Raw genomic sequence first — 26,325 nt, forward strand, 5'->3', positions numbered from 1 at the left:
CTACCTGAACCAATCGTTAGCTCTAGCAATACGAGAAGCACGATTAACCAATCAGGACGTCGGATCCTGTCGGATCTGACAACCTTGTCCCCGTACAGACTGGCTAAGAGGTCAGTATAAAGGGCCACCTCAAACGGTAAGTCGTTCCCTCCTAGCTCTCATCATACACTCTCAGTTCAACCACTGACTTGACCGTCATAGTGTTTTCCCAGGAGCTCCTTCCGGAGGACGACTGACGGTTTCCTTCTGTTGTGACCTCGCAGGTCTTCCCAGAGCATTCATCACTATTTCACTGCAATTAGAGCCACCGCACACATGTTCGTTGAGGACCTGGTCGCATCAAATATAATGGCATAAATCATGTGTGATTATTTAATCACATAAAGCACACATGATTAGATACATATAATCACACGTGATTATCTGTATTTAATCATGTGTGATTTATACGCACACAAGATTCGTTTCTGTGTTCTCAATTCAATAGTTGTTTTTGTCCACATTAATCATATGTGATTAAATATATATAATCTCATATGATTAAATCCATTAAAAAACTATTGAATAGAAAACAGAAAAACGAATCTTGTCAATATAAATCATATGTGATTAGATTACATCATATATTATCTCATTTGAATATATATATATATACGAACACAACTACTGAATTAAAAAAGCAAAAGAAAATCTTTTCCACATACATCATATGTTATTATATTCATATAATCACATATGATTAAATACATGAGACCAAATAATGAATCGAAAACGCGAAAATGAATATTGTTCACAAAAATCATATGTGATTAAAACGTATAATCACATGTGATTATAAATGTCTAATCACATATGATTTATGTGGATAAGATTTATTTTTGTTATTCTCATGTATTTAATCACATGTGATTCTATGTAGCTAATCACATATGATTTTATTTAGACAAAAACCAGTCTTGCCTATATAAATCATATGTGATTATATACATATAATCAAATGCGATTGTATACACGAGAACAACTATTGATTTAAGAAAATGAAAACAAATTTTTTCCACAAAAGTCATATGTAATTAGATACATATAATCACATGTGATTAAATACACGAGATCAACCATTGAATCGAAAAAGTAAAAGTGAATATTGTCCAAATAAATCATATGTGATTAAATACATATAATCACATATGATTATATGTATCTACTCACATATGGTTAATGTGGACAACTTTCATTTTCGCTTTCTCGGCTCAATAGTTATTGTATTTAATCACATGTGATTATACGTATCTAATCACATATGATTTACATGGACAATATTCGTTTTATGTTTTCGATTCAGTATTATCATGTATTTAATCCCATGTGATTATATGTATATAACATCATATGATTTGTGTGTTCAAGATTTGTTTGTGTGTTCTTGATTCAAAAGCTGTTCTTTGACCACATAAATCATATGTGATTAAATACATATAATCACATATGATTATATGTATTTAATCACATATTATTTATGTGATTAAATACATATAATCACATATGATTTATGTAATTATATGTATTTACATACACGAGAACAACTACCGAATCACATATGATTTATGTGGACAAGATTCATTATCGCGTTCTCGATTCAATAATTGTTCTTTTTCAATGTTAATTATATGTGATTAAATACATCTAATCACATGTGATTATCTGTATCTAATCACATATAATTTATATGAAAAAAAGGATCTTGTCTATATAAATCATATGTGATTAGATACATATAATAATAGATGATTATATAAAAGAGAACAACCATTGATTCGAAAACACGAAAACACATCTTTGTTCACATGAATCATATGCTATTAAATACATATAAAGGTTGTATAATCTTTAAGCTTTTTTATAAAGGTGGGGATGGTGGTGGTGGGTGGTGGATGGTGGTGGCTGATGGTGGTGATGGGTGGTCGTGGCGGTGGTTTTGGTGAGTGATAGGTGGGGTGGTGGTGGCGAATGGTGGTGGTGGTGGTGGGTGGTAGTGGTGGTTTTATAATTTAATCACATAAATCATATGTGATTAATATGAATAAAGGTTGTATAATCTTTAAGCTTTTTTATAGTAATTAAATGTTTGTATTTTAAAACTTTAAAATATAGAATGAGGGTATTTTTGGTCTTTTAATAAAAAATAAAAAAAAGAAAATGAATTACTTTTGGGAGAGAATAGGTTCGGGTTTCATACATCATGTGTACATTCTCGGTTTTGATCGATATCTTCCAAGAGTTGTAGCTAACATGCCTGCATCGAAAATTTATAAATAACTATCAAATTTGTCACACCCCCAAACCGAGATGGCGGAAACATTCGAGGGCAGACGATGTCATGTTCAGTATCACAACAAATGTAGAATAGTAAAACAAGCAACAACATCCATTGCATTAATATTGAAGTGTTTACATTGTATTTAAATCACATATGATTGACTCCAAAAGTAAGTAGCAAAACAAGACTAGTAGCAATTATGCTCCGTCTTCTAGAACCCTGTGCGTGTACCTGTCTACTAATTTCCTGAGAATACAAGTGATTTTAAAAGTGTATCAACATTTAAGTTGGTGAGTTCATAAGTATTTTGTTTTTGAAAGCATGTTCTTTGTTCCTCGAAGACCTTAGTATGTTCCTCCAGAAAATCCAATATTTTCTAATGTAATCTAATGTAAGAAAAATGTGACCCTTTAGTTCCTTCTACCATCACCTAGTAGATACAGGTTATATACAATACAGACCGAACAGACAATCGATTGTGTGGTTCTGCCCTAAGCCCACAACCAAACAAGGAACAGGAAATGAGGCGGAATCCACACATTCCACTATTTGTCGGATCTACATTATATGTAACCATGGCGTATACACTAGGTAAATACAGAGTTAACAGTGTTGGTCCTTTTTGTGTGACATCTACATTGTACTTAGAACGTAATGTAATATTGTTGTATTTGTATGCAATCCTTTGTGTATGTATGTACTTAGTTAAACGTTCCATCCGAAAAGTATGTTTTTGTACTAGAAAATAGTATGTTGTACTTGTATGTTATGAACTGACCCATACCTGTTTCCCCCTATGATTACTTAGTGTATATGGATTACATATATATATATATATATATATATATATATATATATATATATATATATATATATATATATAACTAAGATCGAATAGATATATTAGACTGTGTGAATCTGCTCTAAGCCCACAACCAAACAAGGAACAAGAAGTGAAGCGGAAAGCACACATTCTACTACCTACCGGATCCTATTAATATAAAATCCTGATGTATAAACCAAGGAATCATAGAGTAAGCATTATAGGCCCCTTCTAAACTGTATGTTCATGTTACTAGAAAAGTTATGTGGTGTAGTTCTATTGTTTAGTAAAATTACTTGAAGTTATGAAAATCCCGTAATCTAAACACCTTAGTTGATACCATTGTGAGTTTCATATAACCATACTTAATTGGACTGGATAAAACACGACGTGCTGAAGGCGTCGAAAAAGTTATGACATTTGTCACCCGTAGACCTGCCGGTCCCAACAGTAGCTAACAGCCAAGGTGCGGGATTGTTAGTCCCGTATAGATCTATACACAAACTCACGCTCTCCCTACATGAGACTCTGGTTATAATATATAAGACTTAGAAAGCTGTACCCATATGGGTACGACCAAGTAGTACCTCACAACTCTATATAGCTAGACACGAAGAGAATACAAATGTTCTTTTGTACTTAAAAATGTATGAATTACATTGTAGTGTACAATAATTATAATTTAAATATTCATTTTAGTATGATATTCCTGACTTAGTAAAATAGCATTAATGTTCCCTAAACTATACCTATTATAGTTTATATGTATGTTCTGTACGCAATGAAGATCTTAGTAATTTAACAGTTTTATAACACAATGAAATAATTTGAGAAAGATACCTATTACTCGACATGTTTACAAAAAGGGGTTAAAGCTTTATTTAAATAAGTTTCATGTTCAATATACATATAAAACATATATAATTAAGATCAAACAGGCAGTCGGACAAATGGTTCCAACCCTAGTCCACAACTAGACAAGGAACAGGAGATAAGGTGGAAACACCAGTCCTAAGTGTTAGGGTGCAAAGTCACTCTTGGATGTAGTGTTTTAGGCTTACCCTCTTGTATGTGTAAATGGGTTGAGTCTTTCCTATAAATAGGAAGTGAGTGACTCCCATTATGTAAGGAACCATTTGGAGTGTTAGACTAGAGAGAGAAACTTTGTACAAACCCATTTGTATATTCTTTCTAGATCTAATATGAGCTTACACAAATTTATTTACTCCTTGTGTTCTTGATTTTGCATGATGATTCACTAGATCTTTCTAATTCCGCACATGCCATCGTAATCAACAACACTACAATTGGTATCAGAGTAGGTGTTCTTGATTTCATCAAGAATTGATCCATGGTGGCAATCTTGATTTGGTGATTCATTTTTTGATCTTCGATCTTCGTGGTTTAGAGAGTTTTGGATTCTAGAAATCGAATTCATCTTTGATTCTATTCATAATTCGATTTTCTTCATTAGAATTCAAGTGATTTTTATTTTCTCTCTCTAGAAAACCCATTCAAAATCACTTTCTCTCTCTAGAAATCTTCAAGTTTTTGTTATCATGGCGGATTGGCCATATGATTCTTGGATTGTGATCGTTGAAGATATCAAATACAAAGTCAATGAAGATCAATTTTATGGGTTGGTGTTAAGCAAATTGATTTCATGGGGAAATATGGTTTCTTATGGAGGTTTGAAGGATGATCATGGAAGCTTGGTATTTCAACCAATTTGTAAGATTGCTTGGTTGAATAAAATTGCCTTGTCCATAATAGTTCGTAGTAAAAATCAAAAGGAAGGAGAAGAAAGAGATTTGTTCAATAAGAAATACATTTCTCTAATTGAAAACACGAATGATCTTCGTGCACTTAAGTTTGTTGAAGTTGTTGACAATGGAGTTCAATGTGATGTTCTTGATGTTCTTGAAGTTCATGATAAGAAGATTCAAGTCGATTCTCAAGATGAAAAGGTTTTTTGCTCGATTGGAGTTCAAACTGATGATATTTTGTGTTCTTGTGATTCGTTTGAAGGAATGATTCCTTATCGGAAGCCGGTGATCCAAGAAATTCACAAGTATCAAACTCCAAAAGATTTGATTCAAACTCATAAAGTTGAAGTTGTGGAAAGTGGGTTTGTTCATGAAATCAAGTCTTCAAGATGCAAAAAGATGAGAAAGAAAAAGAAGAAGAAGATTAATCCGAAAAACAAGCGGGTTTACTCACAAAAATTGTTAAATGTTGTGAAGCCGAAATCCGTGAAGCAAATTTGGGTTCCAAAGCAACAATCTCCAAGTGTTGCATTGAATTTGAAGTCAAAACCCAAAAGTGTTGGTGGTTCTTTTGAAGATGTTCTTGGATCGATGAAGAACACGAAGAACGAGTTGTACAACACGCAACGTGGGTGGTACAATGTTCAAATTGGAGATTTTCTCATTCCAACAAAAGAACCAAGATCTTCTAAATTTGATTCGTTCGTTGAAAATGAAACTCGATTCGTCAAAAAGGTATCTCAAATTCTCAAATGGATTCTAAAACATCTATGATTTCGATTTGTGTTTTTCGTTTTTCAATTTTTGATCGATTTGCCTCATTGGATCAAATCCGTTTCAACCCCATTGATTGATCCAATTATTTTTTGTATAGATCAAATCATAAAAATCAAAATCAAATATTATTTTTTCACTGTTCATTCACATTTGTTTTCGAGGCCCACGATAAATCAATTAACCTTTTCATTTATCCAATTTTGCTATAATGTTACTGTTCACGTATCTTAAGCCCAAATTCAATGTTATTGTTCATTGATCCATTTCTTTAAATCAGTTCTTTTATCCATTTGATCTTAATCTTCTGTATTCAGTGAAGGATGTCGATTGTATCGCAAATCCAAACTCATTCTTATGCCATTTATATCTGATTATCTTTCAAATACTCGAAGTTGTGATTTCGATTTGCTATTTGATTTCTCTGCTTGTATCAATTTACAAGATCGATTGAAGTCAAACTAATTTTTGAGAAGTCAAAATCGAAATCTGTTTTGGAGTCTGAATTGATTTGTTATTTGATTTTGATTGTGATCTGGAAAGAAGATTTTGACTATGAATTGTGATGTTCAAGTATTTGATTTAAAAGTGTTTTGATAAATCTAAGAAAAAGTCAAAGCAGGATGTTGAAATCTTTTGCTTATGACGGTCAAAACTTGAAATTGGATGTCGATTGGGATGGTGTATGTTGGATTTTGAGGTTTCAAATGCTATGAAATCAAAGGTTTTGTTAGTTGGTGTCAATTGACGAACAGGAAAGAGTTTGATTTCGATGGTCGATTGGTTGAAATCTGTGGTAATTGTTTTGGGAAGAAGGTCGATGGTATGGGACGAAGAAGGTCGATGTTGGTCGATAGATGGCTTGATGAGAACGAAGACTGTGAAGTCGTTTTGGGAACTCGATCGATGATTTTGATTTGATTTCAAATGGTTAATTGCATATCGACTTTTAATAGCAGATGAAGAAATAGATTCGACTGTTATGGAAAAAGGCACGAGTCAAAGGAAACTGGAAATCGGGATTTCAAAACCTCATGCTTGATTTTTTGAGTTGAATGTTATGAATAAGAGTCGAGTATAGAAGTCGATTGGGGAGTCGATTGAAGTCAAAATTGAATAGAATGTGTTCATTGGGTTTGACGATAATGTTGGAATCGATCGTGTGTTGGGTCAAGAATTGTTTTGATTTCGAAAGGTTAGACTGGGATCGACTTGGAATTTTTGACAGTAAGCGAAGCCTTGGATTTTGAAAATTCGATGGTCACAGATTGTTGATTTTGATATCGACGATTTTTTTTCAAAAAGCGAAGCCATGGTTTACAGTTGAAATTGAGAATCGATCGACTGTTGTTGGGAACTAAAGTCCCTTACTTGAAGTCAAAATCGATAGGTGATGAAGATTGAGTTTGTTGTTAATGATTTTGGAAGAACTGGTGTTAACGAAAGATTTTGAGTCACGAAAGTTTCTTTTGTGATGTTAGTACCTGTGAAACGAAATTGGAGCAGAATCAACGAAGAGGAGAAAGCAGTACTAAATCAATTGATGTACGAAGGTTTCCAGTGTGTCGATGATTTTGATTGTTGTTATGGATTTGGTGCTCTGATTGAACGAAGGGGAGAGAGAAAATGGGCAGATGAAGTTTCGTACGAAGGGGAGAGAGAAGAAGTTTCGTTCACATGGTGCTCTGTGAAATTTTCGTTACTATATTCACGAAGTGAGAAGGGATGCAGTTTCGTGTGAAAGGAAAGAAGAAAGATTAAAAGTTTCGATTATGGTCCTTCAACTTTCGAATGTTTAACACCTTTTATAAACATTCGAAAGATGGTAAACCTTTAGCATGTTTTGAAGTAAAATGGAAAATGTTTCGAAATGGGTCCCTAAACTTTCGAATGTTTGGTAATTTCAACAAAAAGCTGAAGTATTCGACAATTGGGGGTATCTTTCGAATGTTTGGAGAACAAAGGGCAGAATTGTCGAAATTAGTCCCTGAAGTTTCGAAATGTTGGCAGTTTATACCCAACTTCGAAAATGGGTAATAAAAGCTGAGAAAATGAAGATTTTTCATTTCTGGTCCCTACAGTTTGTGCGAATTTATGCTTTATGCCCAGTTTTGCAAATGGGGTAGAGTTTCGCATATTATGTTGTTTTTGGCGCAACGGGTCCCTGTAGAATTCATAAAGTTACATTTTTTACCCGGATTTTGGAAAATCTTGCAACTTTCACCCCAAAAGCCGAAAATTTTCACAAATTGGAAATTTTTCAAGGCTTTTCCGTGATTGTTTTACCGTGCAAGATTTTTGATGATTCATTTTTGGTACACATCAAGGGGGAGTATTGTGAAGTCTATTCCTCGGGCGCTTCTCACCCTTAATGGGTTTTATAATCATTTTTTGATTATAAAAAGGGGGAGAATGATGGGTATTCGAAGCGGGTTTGTCGGATATTCATTTGCAGATTTGAAGACCTGTGTTACTTCGAGGGGGAATTTGGTCTTGATCGCGCTAGCTCATTGGAGACTGAAGCCGGGACATCCAATCCTAACTTTGAGGGGGAGAATGTTAGGGTGCAAAGTCACTCTTGGATGTAGTGTTTTAGGCTTACCCTCTTGTATGTGTAAATGGGTTGAGTCTTTCCTATAAATAGGAAGTGAGTGACTCCCATTATGTAAGGAACCATTTGGAGTGTTAGACTAGAGAGAGAAACTTTGTACAAACTCATTTGTATATTCTTTCTAGATCTAATATGAGCTTACACAGATTTATTTACTCCTTGTGTTCTTGATTTTACATGATGATTCACTAGATCTTTCTAATTCTGCACATGCCATCGTAATCAACAACACTACAGTAAGTCTGTCGGATCTCCATTATATATATATATATATATATATATATATATATATATATATATATATAAGTATTTTGGAGAATAAAAGTATAAAACAATTAAGTAATTTGAAAACTCTTTTTAAAATAATTTAAATCAGTTGAAATAGCTTGAACTGTTTAACACAAGAATTTCTTGTGTTTTTACTTGTATTCCACCCCCCCCCCCCCCTTAAAACTTTGAAAAATAGTAAAAACATAGGGGTATGAACTCACCTTATGTGAGTGATTCGATAGAAAGTTCGATATATGATGTTATTTCCACAAGTTAAGTCCCGCAACAAAACCGAGTCCTAAAAGCATTTCACATAATATATAGGTATATAATTAGTGAATATATAGCAAGTATGTTAAGGAAGTAGCCTAATTTGTAAGTTTCACTTACAAATAAGAGTGCTAGAAGTGAATTCGTGAGGCTGCAAGGTGTTTTCGGCCAGCCCTTGTGTTTTCGGCCATAAGAAGATCTTGATGATGTTCTTCGTGTTCTTGGTCAAACCAAGAAGATTCAAGGGTTTTCGGCTGAGGATCACCAAAAAGGAAGGTGATATCTTGATGAAATGAAGAACACTTGGTGTTCTAAGCAAGATCCGGAGGAGATTCAAAGGATTTTGGATGGTACTTGAGAGAGAAAAAGGGGTTTTCAGTTGGTGTTCTTGAGAGAGTAGATAGTGTTTTCGGTCCATGCTATTTATAGCAAGAAACTGGCGAGAAGTGACACATGCGTGGGGATGCAAACCAAAGGGATAAGACCGAGAGCTCTTGGCTGGAAACTGAGGGTTCTCGGCTGCGAACCGTTTGCGGTCCGAAGGAAATGGTCAGATGCGAGGGTTTGCAGCCCTGACCGAAAACTCGTTTTCGGTCCGAGGAAAGTGATTGCAAGACTTCTCAGAATTCATAGGAAAGGCATATTTTGATTTCATTAACAATTTTACACTATCACCTAATTATAATAACGATTTAATCAAACGGTTTCTAGTATCTTGGCTGCTGTTGACTTTTTGCTGCCCTGAAATAACGGGTTGTCACATCATCCCCCCATTAGAGAGAATTTCGTCCCGAAATTAGCTTTCTAAGCAGGACTTCAGGGGTTATGCTCACCCGAATGGTAGAATGTCCATTCGTAGTCCTGGGCAGTTTTGTCCTGAAGTTCGCAGTAGGATTCATACCTGGTCCATCTATCATTACCTCGTGTATACAAGTCATATATAATTAAGATTAATAAGATGGTCGGATGTGCGACTCTGCCCCAGGTCCACAACCAAACAAGGAACAAGAGATAAGGCGGAAACACACATTCTTAGTCCGTAGAATCTTAATTATATACTACCCTCGCGTATACACTTAGTAGTGATAGGTTAACCGTATTTGTCCTTAGCCTTTGTGCTTGAACTTGACCTGTTGCACGAGTGGCGTTCCCGAAAGGTTTGTTGGGTATACATCTGAAAGGTTTCGGAGGGAAAAGTACTCCTCGCGTGAGTACTTCGGGGTTTAGAATAAGAGAGACGATTCTGAGATCTATGACGAGTTTGTCGTTATGAGTGACGAGGGTTTCGTCAGTCGGTCGGTTAAGGCGAGGGGTTTTCACAAGACATTAACTTGGTATGGTAAGGACCAGGTCAATCCACGTCGAATGACGACGTCGAACTCCTTATAGAAACATGTGTTAAGTCGATTCGAAAGAAATGTTTGTTATAGCGATAGTGTATCCCGTGTGTACTTGATAGTGCATTGTGTGTATACTTTCTAGTGCTTTCAGGTTTCTCCTTGTTATTACAACTGCAACATATCGTACTACAATAAGCAAGTAATAGCAGTAAAAGTGTTTCGATAATTAGTGATAATACTTCATATTATGATCCTAATCAGGTCCCTCTATGATCGCTTGGTGTATACAAGTCAAGCATAATTAAGATGAATAAGACAGTCGACTGAGTGACTCTTCCCTAAATCCACAACCAAACAAGGAACAGGAAATGGGGCGGAATCACTCACTCTAAGCCTGCAAAATCTTAGTTATGCATAACCCTAATGTACACACTAAGCCATCATAGCTCACCTGCACGAATCCCTAGTTCTTATTGATGGGTTTTGAGCATTCTAACACTCCTATGGTGTACATGTAACCCTAGAAACCTTGGATCTATGTTTTCTCTAATATACATGCAAATATGATTTCCAAGGTTCTCAACCTAACTAGCATGTTATGGGGTACTTGTAATATAAAAACTTCAGTAGAATAACATACCTTTTCTTGTGGTTGATTGCTTGGAGTCTTGAGAGCCTAGCACCAATAATGTGGATGCCTCAAGTGGAATCACAAATCACCAAAACACCTTGGAAGACTTGAGAGAATAGTATGCACAAAGTAGAAATCGGCACACCCTTTGTATTCACACACTAGTGCCATTTCATGTGCCAAAGACCTCTTTATATAGTATGGAGGATTAGGGTTACATCCATGTAAACCCTAATACCCATGACCTTTCATTTCCATAGGATCCATGGGTTAAAAACTCCATGGACTATCCATGCAAGCTTAGCCCAACCTAAATGAACTTGGCCCATTCTACATATATATAAGAGTCCATATTTAATTAGTTCCTTTTGATCACCAAATTAACTCTAAATTAATTCTTGATCAATACTAATTAAATAATATGATTTCATATTAATATATTATAACTTATAATATATTAATAAATCATAACTTATATTATTCTCAAAAGATTATCCATATAAATTGTTTCGGTGAAGTGCAACCCAAATGGACCATGCCGGGTCAGGTCAAGTACATACCAAATATAGTTACGGACTTAGACACCTTATCCAACAGTCTCCCATTTGGATAAGTCTGATAACTATAGTATGACTTCAGGAACCGACCAGCAATCATAGCTCTTAAAACTCTGCCAAACTATGAAGTTTCATTTAAGATAAATGATCATATAATCCTCTGTTCTAGATATCAGCCGGACAAATACATGGAACAAACGTCATACTTATTGTCCAGCAGTTTGTTTCCCGATTTCCGATTTGTTTGACATAGAACTAAACTGAACACATCAATTTGGTTCTGCCGGGCCTGGTACATAGGTCAAAACAAAATCATCGAGGGGCCCATATATCGCTTTTAATCCTCCAAGGACTAAAAGGAACAGATAAACTTCAACTTATATGCTTGTTCTACTACTTGTTGAATCATACACAAAGGCACCTTTTATAACATCAAGTTACTGATGCGTTTTCGTGCAATCAATGCACAACCAACTCATAGACAACAACTCATATCTCTAGGTTTGAAGACTTATATGATATTACCGTCTCACGATCACTCGAGATAAATTCCATGAAGTGATACAAGTGAGCGTGGGTTTAATCCAATACTCAGAACTTATGAGCACTCATGAATGTTGTAGCAACTCTTTGCTATGTCTAACCACCTTAGACATCTACAAGCCTAATTCATGACAGTCTTGATTCATACCTACTTCCAACATATGACTGACTGTGGAGAGTTTGAATAAAGTAATTATTCTGGAAGTTAAAACATGCAAAGTTGAAACAATAGTAAACAATTGACACAAGATAGCAACACCTTACTTATAAATAAACAACAACTTTTATTTAATCATCGAATGTCAATTACATTTTACAAGCTTCATAAATAGCTATCTAATCTGTAAAACTAATATCGTCCTTCAGCCCGATGTGCCTCGCATGCTGCAAATGCCTAACCCTAGTCAGTCCCTTTGTGAGGGGATCTGTTGGGTTCTCTTCTGACGATACCCTCTTTTCCACGAGGAGTCCTTCTTCTATCTTGTGTCTTATGAAGTGATATTTTCTGTCAATGTGTCTGGATCTGCCATGATCTCTTGGTTCCTTGGCTAAGGCAACCGCACTATCGCTATCATAGAAAATTTCCATAGGCTCCTTTATAGCTGGTACAACTCCAAGGTCTCCGATGAAGTTCCTCAGCCCTATCGCCTCCTTCGCCGCTTCACTCGCTGCTATGTACTCTGATTCACAAGTCGAATCAGCTACTGTCTCATGCTTGGAACTTTTCCAAGTAATTGCTCCTCCATTCATGGTAAAGACCCAGCTCGACTGAGAGTGGAAATTATCCCTATCAGTTTGAAAGCTAGCATCACTATACCCCACTACTCTCAAGTCATCACTCCCACCAAGGGTAAGGACCCAGTCCTTAGTCCTCCGCAGGTACTTGAGAATGTTCTTCACCGCAGTCCAGTGAGCCTTGCCAGGATTCCCCTGATATCTGCTGACCGTGCTCAAAGAAAATGCCACATCAGGGCGGGTACAAGTCATATCATACATGATTGAGCCAACAACGGAAGCATATGGTAGTCGACTCATCTCATCTATCTCAGCCTCTGTACTCGGGCTCTGAGCCTTGCTCAGTTTGGCATTGTGTTGGATCGGTAAGTCACCTTTCTTGGAATTCTGCATGTTGAACCTTTTCAACACTTTGTCCACATAGGTACTTTGACTAAGTCCAATTAGTCTGTTACTCCTTTCTCTCAATATCCTTATCCCTAGGATATAGGTAGCTTCTCCAAGGTCCTTCATAGTGAAACACTTCCCAAGCCAGGACTAAACCTCCTGCAAAGTTAGGATGTCATTTCCCATGAGTAGTATGTCATCCACATACAGTACCAAAAAGCTAACTATACTCCCACTAGCTCTGACATATACACAGGACTCATCTTCGCTTCTCGAAAAACCAAACTCTTTGACTTTCTCATCAAAACAAAGATTCCAGCTGCGAGATGCTTGTTTCAATCCATAAATGGACTTCTCAAGCTTGCACACTCTATCAGGGTACTCTGCACTGACAAACCCTCTGGCTGACTCATGTAAACATCCTCAGCCAACTTTCCATTAAGTAAAGTGGTTTTGACATCCATTTTCCATATTTCATAATCATGAAATGCAGCAATGGCCCGCATAATCCTAATAGACTTAATATTTGCTACTGGCTAGAAGGTTTCATCATAGTCAACTCCCTGAGTTTGAGTGAAACCCTTCGCAACCAGTCGCGCCTTATAGGTGTGCACTTTTCCATCCATGTCGGTCTTCTTCTTGAATATCCACTTGCACCCGACCGTCTTACGGCACAGTACATTATCAACCAAGTTCCAAACTTGATTGTCATACATGGACTGAATCTCGTTGTCCATAGCCTCTTTCTATTTAGCAGACTCGGGGCCTGCCATGGCTTCCCTATAGCTGTTAGGTTCATCCAAATTTACCAGTGTACTATCACTGATAAATGTATCACCTTCTGCAGTAATATGGGAACCATAATAATGCTCAGGTGCATTCCTAACTCTAGTGGAACGCCTCAGAGGTACAGACTCGTCAGTTGGTTCAACAGGAGTTTCCTCCTCAGGTTGATTGCTAGGGTTTGAGTTTCCTTCACCATTTGACTCTTGAAGCTCTTCAAGGTCAATTTGCCTCCCACTGTTTCCTTGGCTTATAAATTCTCTATCTCGAAAGACCCCTCTCCTTGCCACAAAGACCACATTCTCACTCGGTCTGTAGAAGAGGTAACCCAAGGATTTCTGTGGGTAGCCGATGAAAATACACCGCTCACTACGAAGTTCGAGCTTGTCCTGAGTCTCACGTCTCACGAAAGCCTCGCAACCCCAAATCTTGATGTGGTCTAAGTTGGGAACTTTCCCAGTCCACATCTCGTGAGGTGTTTTGGCAACCTTCTTGGTAGGCACTAGATTAAGGATATGGGCGGCAGTCTCTAAGGCATACCCCCAGAATGATATTGGTAACGAAGCTCGACTCATCATGGAATGAACCATGTCCAACAAGGTTCGATTGTGCCTCTCAGCCACACCATTAAGCTGTGGTGTTCTGGGAGGTGTCAATTGTGAAACAATTCCACATTCGTTAAGATAGTCAAGGAACTCTGTACTAAGATACTCTCCTCCTCGATCGGATCGGAGCATCTTAATGTTCCTGCCCAACTGATTCTTCACTTCCTGTTTAAACTCTTTGAACTTTTCAAAGGTTTCTGACTTATGCTTTATTAAGTAGACACAACCATATCTACTGTAATCATCAGTAAAAGTCACATAGAAGCGGTTAGCATCCCTTGTGGCGGTTCTGAAGGTTCCACACACATCTGTATGTATGAGGTCCAACAAACCTTCACCCCTAGCACAAGTACCAGTGAAGGATGACTTTGTCATTTTTCCAAGCAAACAAGACTCACAACTATCATCTGACTTTAAGTCAAATGACTCCAAGACTCCAGCCTTTTGGAGTTGGCCTATGCGCTTCTTCTTAACATGTCCAAGACGACAATGCCACAAGGATGCCTTATCCAAACTAGTGTAAGAATCGATATACAACACATTATTTCCTAAGTTATCTACAACCGACACAGTTTCATATACACCATCACAAGGTAATGCTTTAAAATAAAGAACATTATTATAAAAAACATTAATACCACCACATTCATTATCAAATGAAAAGTAAACCCTTGTTTGTACAAACCGTGAAAAGAAATAATATTTCTCGCCATTTCAGACGAGTAACAACACTTATTCAAATCTAAAACTAACCCACTACTTAGCAACAAAGAATAAACTCCAATCTTGGTGACAGGTGTAACTTTCCTATTCCCCATGACCAAGTTTATCTTTCCGTGCTCCACATATTCACTTCTTCTTAGGCCCTGCAAATCAGAACATATATGAATACCGCAACTTGTATCAAGAACCCAAGAAGTATTATGTGGTGAGTTATTAGACAATATAGTGTATATACCTGCATGGGTAGGTTTGACCTTCCCATCCTTAACATCTTGCAGGTACTTGGGGCAGTTTCGTTTCCAGTACCCCTTATCATGACAATAGAATCATTCAGCTTCCTTTGGGTTGAAAGAAGGGGTGACAGAACCACCTTTGGTTCCACTTGAAGAGGAGCCATCAGGAGACTTCCCCTTGGTACCCTTCGAAGGGGTCTTCCTCTTCTTCCCTCTACTTTGCCCGATTTCCATAACAGGGGCGACGGTAGTAGTAGGAGTAGTAACAACCGATTTGCCCTTAAGACCACTTTCAGCGGTCTTCAAGAGCCCTTGAAGTTTGCTAAGTGTGACCTCCTCCTTGTTCATGTGATATGTCATTCGGAATTGATCATAACAAGAAGGTAAGGAGTGTAGTATGATATCAATAGCCAACTCCTCGGGGAAGTTCACATTCAACTTGAGCAAACGGTCCACATACCTTTGCATTTTCTGCATGTGGCCCGTGATGGGTTCACCATCCTTCATTCGGGTTGTTATCATGGAAGAGATGATTTCATACCTCTCTTGAAGAGCACTTTGATGGTAGCGGTCCATCAGGTCCATGTGCATCTCAAAAGGGTAAAAGTACTCATAGGAATTCTGGAGTTCAGCTTTCATTGTGGCCAACATGATACATGCCACCTTGGTAGCATCTCTCTCATGTGCCCTAAAGTCCGCGATCGCCTATGGAGTAGCAGTAGACTCATCAATTTCCTTCAGCTCCTTGTCGAGGACATATTCCTTGTCCTCGTAACGTGTGACCATCCTGATGTTCCTGATCCAATCATTAAATTTTGAACCATCAAATATGACTCTCCCATAAATGTTCATGAGAGAGAAGGAGCCGGTAGGGTTTGAGCCAGAAGCAGCATTGTTGGAAGACATCTGAAAAGAAGAAAGACAAGTTTAGATTAAATATAGAATCCTTAATAAGACACCCAAATGTAATAATAAGGCTAGGACCCAACACAATACTTTATAACTTGGAAGAGGGATGCTGTAATCCAAGCCATAAAATATTTGAAGGTAGGCGAATGACGATTCACCAATTTCCACCATGAAAAACGAAATAAATTATTAGGTTTTAATTGGATTGAAACTCCTAGATCTTTTGAGATTCATTGAACTTTTCAACGGCATGTTTAAATCTCGATTGTGCCCTCTCAAGTTTGTGACTGGGATGCCAAGGATCACAAACAAGGTTTGAATAACCATGCAAATTAACTTGGTACCCTTAATCTTTATCACCTAATCGATGTGCCGGTTACCCACACGCGCTCCACCGATCTATGATAAATATTAAGTCACCCTTTGCCACTCTTACTAGTCCATGTTAGTGTTTCGGTTACCCACACACGCTCCACCAACGACTTGGTAAGGTACAAAGTGTAATTTCATGGGATAGCACCATTTTCACATTTTCCTAAAGTAACTAATATTGGGAATTTATAAAACATTTAGTTACTTTATAATAATCATTATACTTTTAATGAGAATTAAAGTCATTGTCCTACCCGTTCGGCTAATGACCCTCCACCAGTCAAGGAAGCGGTGGGTGAGAGTGGACACCCATTAAGTTGCCATTATATAGGCAACAACCTTATACCCCCCTTATAGACCGGCTTCGTGAATGAGGCCTACTAACGGTAAAACAGACTTGCTCTTATACACACACATATATATATATATATATATATATATATATAATATATATATATATATATATATATATATATTATTAACTTATCATACTAAAAGTATAAGGGTTGAATTTTAACTTTTAAAACTCTAGGGTTTGGAATTAAAGTGTGTGTGAGTTTAATGGGTGAGAGTGGACACCCAAGACTTGAGGGCAAGTTTTGAAAATATTCAAGACTCTTCAACTTCATAACTTATGAGTTTAATGGTCTATTAAAATGAAGACTCTTCATTTTATATAACCTATGGTTCTTTAATGGCTCTTTAAAGAAGCGACTTTTGGTAATCCATAACTTGAGGACAAATTATGGACTCCATCAATAGGCATTAAGATCAAGAATTACACTAACAAACAATTTGCAAATAATTCCTATGATCTACTAAAACTCATAAGTATGAACATTCATATCAACAATTTCAAGAATCATATAAACACATATAAAACTTAAAATTTTGATAATAACCATTGTAAATGGATTAGCATAATCATTACACCATCAAAAACAGGTTTTATAAGTCCAAAACAGTTTAGGGTAATGATTCTAGTCCATTTCCAACAGCAAAACTTGAAATTCTGCACACAGGGGCTCCTACTCGTTGAGTGTAAGAACCTACTCGACGAGTAGGATGCATTTTCACTTGGACTCGTCAAGTTCCCCCATGGACTCGGCGATTTCACTGAACAGTGAGTAGAAAAATCAATTTTTTCAAGCAGTTTGCATCAAATATCAAGAAAACAAGCCTAGGCTCTGATACCACTAATGGGTTTTGAGCATTCTAACACTCTTATGGTGTACACGCAACCCTAGAAACCTTGGATCTATGTTTTCTCTAATATACATGCAAATATGATTTCCAAGGTTCTCAACCTAACTAGCATGTTATGGGGTACTTGTAATATAAAAATTTCAGTAGAATAACATACCTTTTCTTGTGGTTGATTGCTTGGAGTCTTGAGAGCCTAGCACCAATAATGTGGATGCCTCAAGTGGAATCACAAATCACCAAAACACCTTGTAAGACTTGAGAGAATAGTATGCACCAAGTAGAAATCGGCCCACCCTTTGTATTCACACACTAGTGCCATTTCATGTGCCAAAGACCTCTTTATATAGTATGGAGGATTAGGGTTACATCCATGTAAACCCTAATACCCATGACCTTTCATTTCCATAGGATCCATGGGTTAAAAACTCCATTGACTATCCATGCAAGCTTAGCCCAACCTAAATGAACTTGGCACATTCTACATATATATATATATATATATATATATATATATATATATATATATATATATATATATATAAGAGTCTATATTTAATTAGTTCCTTTTGATCACCAAATTAATTCTAAATTAATTCTTGATCAATACTAATTAAATAATATGATTTCATATTAATATATTATAACTTATAATATATTAATAAATCATAACTTATATTATTCTCAAAAGATTATCCATATAAACTGTTTTGGTGAAGTGCAACCCAAATCGACCATGTCGGGTCGGGTCAAGTACATACCAAATATAGTTACGGACTTAGACACCTTATCCAACACTTATATGAATGCTGTGATTTGTTCGGACAGTGAGTAATTTTAATTTTAATTTTTAATTGGAATACTAAGTTTTAAAATTTTATTATTATTTAGAAAACGTACCGCTGTTCACAGTTGCTCAGGGACAGTCTCTCCTGTGGTGATCATCAGTATTCACCCCTCCCCGCCATAGTTCTTCGTTATTAGGCAGTCCCTCTTGTAGTGCCCCGTCTCACCACACCCATAACAGGCCTGGTTTACTTCAACTTTGGGGACCTGGGAGATTGGTTGTGCCGGCTCCCTACAGAAACGGGTAGTGTGGCTCTTCCTGTGGCAATTCTTGCACTGCATCTCCCGGCAAGCTCCGGTGTGGTGGTAGTTACACTTACTACACTTCGGGAGAGTTCCAGTATATTGACTTACAGGCGTTGGAGTGGCAGGTGTTGTGGCAACGTGTACAATAACTAGTTGTTGCTCCTGCGGGGATTCCTGTATTGTTTGTCCCTTCCTCTTATTCCCCGACTTTCGTTTATAGTCTCCTCCTTTTGTTGGCTTGGGAACGGGAGCCACCACGCCATGGCGGACTCCATGGTCAATGAGTCGCTGGGCTAGGCGTTTGGCGCTATCGAAGGTAGTTGGGTTAGAAGCCAGTACATTCCCTTGAATCCGGGGAGATAAACCCCAGATGTACTTATCTATCTTTTTACTCTCCAGGGTAACCATCCCGGGGCACAGTGCTGCCAGGTCGCTAAACCTGTCAGTGTAGGCTACTATGTCTGAGCCTACCATGGTAAGGTTCCACAGCTCATGCTCCAACTTTTGTATTTCGCCTCTTGGGCAATACTCTTCCATCATCATCTCTTTCAGGTTCTCCCAGCCCATTGATTTAGCCACTAATAGGGTCAGTGACTTAACATGGCCATTCCACCATGTTAGGGCTCTGTCGGAGAAGGTGCAGGCAGCAAACCTCACTTTGCTCCCTTCTGGGCACTTACAGATTTCCAAAACTGTACCTGTTTTCTCGAACCATTGCATTAGAGCAATGACTCCCCCATCTCTATTTAAGGATTTGGGTTTGAAGTTCATGAAGTGTACGAACACTCCCGTGGGTGTCCGAGGGTAAATCCGAGGTTAGTTAGCTAGGCACCGCTACCAGATCCACTGGTACCACTTGCACGGATTTGAGTTATAGCGGCTGTCGTTGCGGTTGTTACTGCTGCCTGGAAAACAGCATGATCGTGTTGTGGTGGTGGAGGCGGTGGTGGATTTTCTGTTGTGTTGCCGACTACGCGCCATATAGGTCTACCGCGAGGAATCGTCTTGTTATAATGTTTACAAGATTAAACGGTGATAAGTCCATAGTAGTGGTTATAAGTCGGGTGTTGATTAAACTAAGTTATCCTAGTTCTGAGTGTATCATGTTCCGACCTTCATAGTGTTCTGAAAACCATTCATAATGGAAGTCTATATAAAATAAACTTATGAATTAGTAGTGACTACCCTCGAAAGAATCTCTGTGAATTAAATAACTGTTACAAGTTGTTACGAAAGATGAAATAAACCTAACACATAGTTTGAGTAGTGTATTCACTAACTCAATAGGTTATATTAGTTTATTAGTTATTAGTGTGACGCATAAGATGTTTGGTCTCTTCGGCTGATCCCTTCTCGGAATCCTCCTCATGAATCTCTTCTTGTTCCTCCTTGACTCCTCTGCTGACTGCTATGATGGAGTGGTTACATCTATCTAGGTTTTTCATGCGAGAATGGGAGTGTCTAAAGAATCTATAAGATTAAGTGGAACATTATGGGGTGATCCTTACCGGGTCGTTCTATAATCACGCAGTGTATACAAGTTGTATATAATTTAAGATTAAATAGACCTTCGAATAAGTGACCATACTCTAAAACCACAACCAAACAAGGAACAGGAAGCAGAGCGTAGATCACTAATTCTAAGTCTATGAAATCTCAAATTATATAAAACCCTGGGAGTATACACTCCGAAATTATAGACCTACTAGTAAGGGTCTTTTAATTTTCACATAAGTTATTTATATTGCCAAAAATACTCCTATAGTATTTTAATGATATGAACTTGGTAAGTTTTAAACTTGTTGTTATCTTATAGTATCATGAAATACTCTTATAGTATTTTAACTTTATGTTTTGTTCTAGTGATCCTTTGTATATAGAGTTAGGTAAGTTTTAAGCCTGTTGCAACACCACCTCACTCCCAAACACATGTTGGTCGTATCTCAAATAAATATAGTTGATCAGGCTATATTTATCCTAGATATGATTACATAACTGTCCAGGTTTGACCGTATTGTCCAACATTTAAATACTTCTGTTTTGTTCTTCTTGTGATACTTGTTTAAGTATGTATATATACTTATATTTTAAAAGTATAACTCTTGGTCAGAGTGTTTTTATACCATTGTATTTATAGTTGTATATTTTTTATGGGTTGATATACTCAGTTCACAATAAACAATGCTCTGATACCAATCTGTCACACCCCCAAACCGAGATGGCGGAAACATTCGGGGGCGGAGGACGTCATGTTTAGTATCACAACAAATGTAGAATAGAAAAACAAGCAACAACATCCATTGCATTAATATTAAAGTGTTTACATTGTATTCAAATCACATATGATTAACTCCAAAAGTAAGTAGCAAAACAAGACTAGTAGAAATTATGATCTGTCTTCTAGAACCCTGTGCATGCACCTGTCTACTAGTTTCCTGAGAATACAAGTGATTTTGAAAGTGTATCAACATTTAAGTTGGTGAGTTCATAAGTATTTTGTTTTAGAAAGCATGTTCTTTGTTCCTCGAAGACCTTAGTATGTTCCTCCAAAAAATCCAATATTTTCTAATGTAATCTAATGTAAGAAAAACGTGACCCTTTTTTTCCTCCTACCATCACCTAGTAGATACAGGTTATATACAATACAGATCGAACATACAATCGATTGTGTGGTTCTGCCCTAATCCCTCAACCAAACAAGGAACGGGAAATGAGGCGGAATCTACACATTCCACTATTTGTTGGATCTACATTGTATGTAACCCTGGCGTATACACTAGGTAAACACAGAGTTAACAGTGTTGGTCCTTTTTGTGTGACATCTACATTGTACTTAGAAGGTAATGTAATATTGTTGTATTTGTATGCAATCCTTTGTGTATGTATGTACTTAGTTAAACTTTCCATCCGAAAAGTATGTTCTTGTACTAGAAAATAGTATGATGTAATTGTATGTTATGACCTGACCCATACCAGTTTCCCCCTATGGTTACTTAGTGTATACGGATTATATATATATATATATATATATATATATATATATATATATATATATATATATATATATATATATATATAAGATCGAATAGATAGTAGACTGTGTAAATCTGCTCTAAGCCCACAACCAAACAAGGAATAGGAAGTGAAGCGGAAAGCACACATTCTACTACCTACCGGATCCTATTAATATAAAATCCTGATGTATAAACCAAGGAATCATAGAGTAAGCATTATAGGCCCCTTCTAAACTGTATGTTCATGTTACTAGAAAAGTTATGTGGTGTAGTTCTATTGTTTAATAAAATTACTTGAAGTTATGAAAATCCCGTAATCTAAACGCCTTAGTTGATACCATTGTGAGTTTCATATAACCATACTTAATTGGACCGGATAAAACACGACGTGCTGAAGGTGTCGAAAAAGTTATGACGTTTGTCACCCATAGACCTGCCGGTCCCAACTGTAGCTAACAGCCAAGGTGCGGGATTGTCAGTCCCGTATAGATCTATACACAAACTCACGCTCTCCCTCCACGAGACTCTGGTTATAATATATAAGACTTAGAAAACTGTACCCAGATGGGTACGACCAAGTAGTACCTCACAACTCTGTATAACTAGACACGAAGAGAATACTAATGTTCTTTTGTACTTAAAAATGTATGAATTACATTGTACTAGTAGTGTACAATAATTATAATTTAAGTATTCTTTTTAGTATGATATTCCTGACTTAGTAAAATAGCATTAGTGTTCCCTAAACTATACCTATTATAGATTATATGTATGTTCTGTACGCAATGAAGATCTTAGTAATTTAACAGTTTTATAACACAATGAAATAATTTGAGAAAGATACCCTATTACTCGACATGTTTACAAAAAGGGGTTAAAGCTTTATTTAAATAAGTTTCATGTTCAATATATATATATATATAAAACATATATAATTAAGATCAAACAGGCAGTCGGACAAATGGTTCCAACCCTTGTCCACAACCAGACAAGAAATAGGAGATAAGGTGGAAACACCAGTCCTAAGTCTGTTGGATCTCCATTATATATATATATATATATATATATATATATATATATATATATATATATATATATATATAAACATATATTTTGGAGAATAAAAGTAGAAAACAATTAAGTAGTTTGAAAACACTTTTTAAAATAGTTTAAATCAGTTGAAATAGCTTGAACTGTTTAACACAAGAATTTCTTGTGTTTTTACTTGTATCCCCCCCCCCCCCCCTTTAAAACTTTGAAAAATAGTAAAAAACATAGGGGTATGAACTCACCTTATGTGAGTGATTCGATAGAAGGTTCGATATAGGATGTTATTTCCATAAGTTAAGTCCTGCAACAAAACCGAGTCCTAAAAGCATTTCACATAATATATAGGTATACAATTAGTGAATATATAGCAAGTATGTTAAGGAAGTAGCCTAATTTGCATGTTTCACTTATAAATAAGAGTGTTAGAAGTGAATTCGTGAGGCTGTAAGGTGTTTTCGGCCAGCCCTTGTGTTTTCGGTCATAAGAAGATCTTGATGATGTTCTTCGTGTTCTTGGTCAAACCAAGAAGATTCAAGGGTTTTCGGCTGAGCATCACAAAAAAGGAAGGTGATATCTTGATGAAATGAAGAACACTTGGTGTTCTAAGCAAGATCCGAAGGAGATTCAAAGGATTTCAGATGGTACTTGAGAGAGAAAAAGGGGTTTTCGGTTGGTGTTCTTGAGATAGTAGATAGTGTTTTCGGTCCATGCTATTTATAGCAAGAAACTGACGAGAAGTGACACATGCGTGGGGATGCGAACCGAAGGGATAATACCGAGGGTTCTCGGCTGGAAACCGAGGTCTGTCGGCTGCGAACTGTTTGCGGTACGAAGGAAATGGTCATATGCGAGGGTTTGCAGCCCTGATCGAAAACTCGTTTTCAGTCTGAGGCAAGTGATTGCGAGACTTCTCAGAATTCATAGGAAAGGAGTATTTTGATTTCAATAACACTTTTACACTATCTCCTAATTATAATAACGATTTAATCAAACGGTTTCTAGTATCTTGGCTGCTGTTGACTTTTTGTTGCCCTGAAATAACGGGTTGTCACAAAATTTACATTGAAAAATTAACGATTATAATTTATAAGCAGCATTTTTATGTTAAAAACGGGTCAATTTAACAAATAGTTTATAGATAAAAGGTCAAATAGGTAAAATTGAAAAGTTTAGCCATAAAAGAAACTGGTTAAAAAATCAAATGATTATTGTAGAATAATTTTTGTAATTAATATGGGTAAATGCAAAAGGTGGCAAGGTACCTCCATTGATTATTATACAATGTTAAGAGAATTGTCAAGATTACTGAAAAGGTTAAAAATTAAGGATTAGATCGTATTTTTTACATAACCATAGGGAAGATTAAAGTAGTTTAGTCAAATCAATATTACAGTAAAAATCAATGCAAAAGGTCGAATAACTCTAATGCAAGCATTGGATCAAATTATTATAGCCCCCATGCCAACAGAAACAGGGAGTTTTGCAAATATACTTTTCAGATAGGAATCAAGAGATGTAAATTAGGTTGTAGAAGCTATTCAAATATGATAAAAAAAACAATAATTTTAATAAAATAGAGATAGGACTTACTTAGGAAGCAACCGATGGAGCGACAGGTTCCTCATAAAGTTGAGATGCAACAATGGCTTTTGAATATTTCATGATTCTATCTTCAAGGTAATTAAACTAAACTTCTAAAAACATGAAAGTTAGTGAGGTAAGCATAACCACGGTGACCAAAAGCAATCAGATTTATGAGAATGCTACAATACCTTGTCTTCTATGCTATCATACATGTATCTGCATCCATGGGCACGCTGGGAAGAATGAACTTCAAGGGAACAACTTTTAATAGGTTGTACCCTTTTGATCACATCAACTTCAGAACCTTCTTCTCCATTTTACATTTTAATTTCATGAACTGTGGGTAGGGTCTTCAAATTTGAGTGTACTACAAACTTGTCTTTTCATTACCCAAAGGGTGTCACCAATTCTAAAGGCTTCCCTAATGAATACATAGGTATTACATCAAATGAGTCCACATATGCAATAGTTTGTCCTATTGGAGATGTAGGAACAATCTCTTTAGCATCTTCATGGTCTTCATTTAACTCCATGTAGTATAAGTTTGTGATCATTGAGTCACATCATAGAAAACGAGGCTCAATAATTCACAGTTATAAGTTGCCATGTATCAGATGAAAAGCTTACATGGTGACATCAGTATATGAATGTAGGCCTTGCTCCTTTTCGATAATAGTTTGTTTATGTTCACTTTGTAGTTGTTGATGGAATGCATCCATATGAGCATCGGATACTACTAGTTCCAGTTGTTCAAACAAGTAAAAAAACAACAATAGTAAGGGCAAAGATGTACGAAAAAGATCATAAAGATTCACCAGAAATTACCTACTTTGAAGCATGATTATCAGTAAACTAGTGGAGTAAGAAACCAAATTCTGATTAGAGCTAAACTTGATGTGTTTATATAAATGTAGTAAGTATAGGGATATTACATTGACTTCAAGTGCATCAGACTCCTTGAGAGCAGAGATAGCATTAAGGTCTGCTAAGTCACTCTCTGATTGAGGTTCAACACCCTTCTATATCAACAACGCCATAGCTTATGTTATGGCTTATTCCTCGCAAGTGCAACACCTCACCTTCATGAACATCGACTTCCGCTTCACTACTTCACTTCCTTTGGTTGTCGATTCTTTATCTCCACTGTCGTCATTTCATTAATTGTACCCATCTAAGCCTTTGAAAAAGAAATCGAGGTTCAGATGGTTTGTGATTTGGTATCCCCTAATCGATAATCCCTAACCCTAAATTCCTAAGCATGCGATTGCAGTGTAAACCAGATCAAGAAACCTCTTTGCCGGAGAAAATAGATAGATGGACATGGTTTCTGACGGTGGGAGGAGTAGAGGCAGAGGGAGGTGGTGAACGGCGAAGGGAGGTTGTGAACAACCAGATCTGTAGAAAGTAAGGAGACAACGTTCGGTGATTACGATGTCGTTCCGGTGATACCGACGGCTGTCCAGTGATTCCGACGAAGGTTTGGTGATTCCGACGAAGGTCCGGTGATACCGACGGTGGTGTTGTGTTCTCAGTGGTGGTGCAGCTGGATAAAAAGATATTCGATTTTATATTCGTAGTAGGGGTGGGTACGTGGGTGGGGTGGGTGGGATAGGGTTGGGATTAATTAATAAATATTTTATTTAGTAAACTAGTGGCGCTCATATTTGTTTTCAATTGTTCTCAAATTAGTAAATGTTCTCATTTGAACATACTTTTATATATATATATATATA

General features: G+C 36.7%; 1 long non-coding RNA gene across 5 annotated transcripts; it reads right to left on the reverse strand.

Moving 5' to 3' along the window:
* Window positions 1-15,055: 15,055 nt before the first annotated feature.
* LOC145158969 (uncharacterized) lies at window positions 15,056-26,123 on the reverse strand. 5 transcript variants are annotated; one of them, XR_013737389.1, is made up of 5 exons: window positions 25,422-26,123; window positions 24,781-25,325; window positions 23,251-24,702; window positions 15,371-16,274; window positions 15,056-15,278 (listed from the first exon to the last, which is right to left on the reverse strand). It is a non-coding gene; the product is annotated as an uncharacterized LOC145158969 (long non-coding RNA). The 5 variants fall into 5 exon arrangements; XR_013737388.1 differs by having other exon boundaries at window positions 23,251-23,309; window positions 24,599-24,702; window positions 24,781-26,123; XR_013737387.1 differs by having other exon boundaries at window positions 24,599-24,702; window positions 24,781-26,123.
* Between the last annotated feature and the right edge of the window lie 202 nt (window positions 26,124-26,325).

Source organism: Lactuca virosa, chromosome 2, assembly GCF_052849685.1.
Source record: "Lactuca virosa cultivar CGN04683 chromosome 2, Lactuca_virosa_CGN04683_v6, whole genome shotgun sequence".
Lineage (NCBI taxonomy): Eukaryota > Viridiplantae > Streptophyta > Magnoliopsida > Asterales > Asteraceae > Lactuca > Lactuca virosa.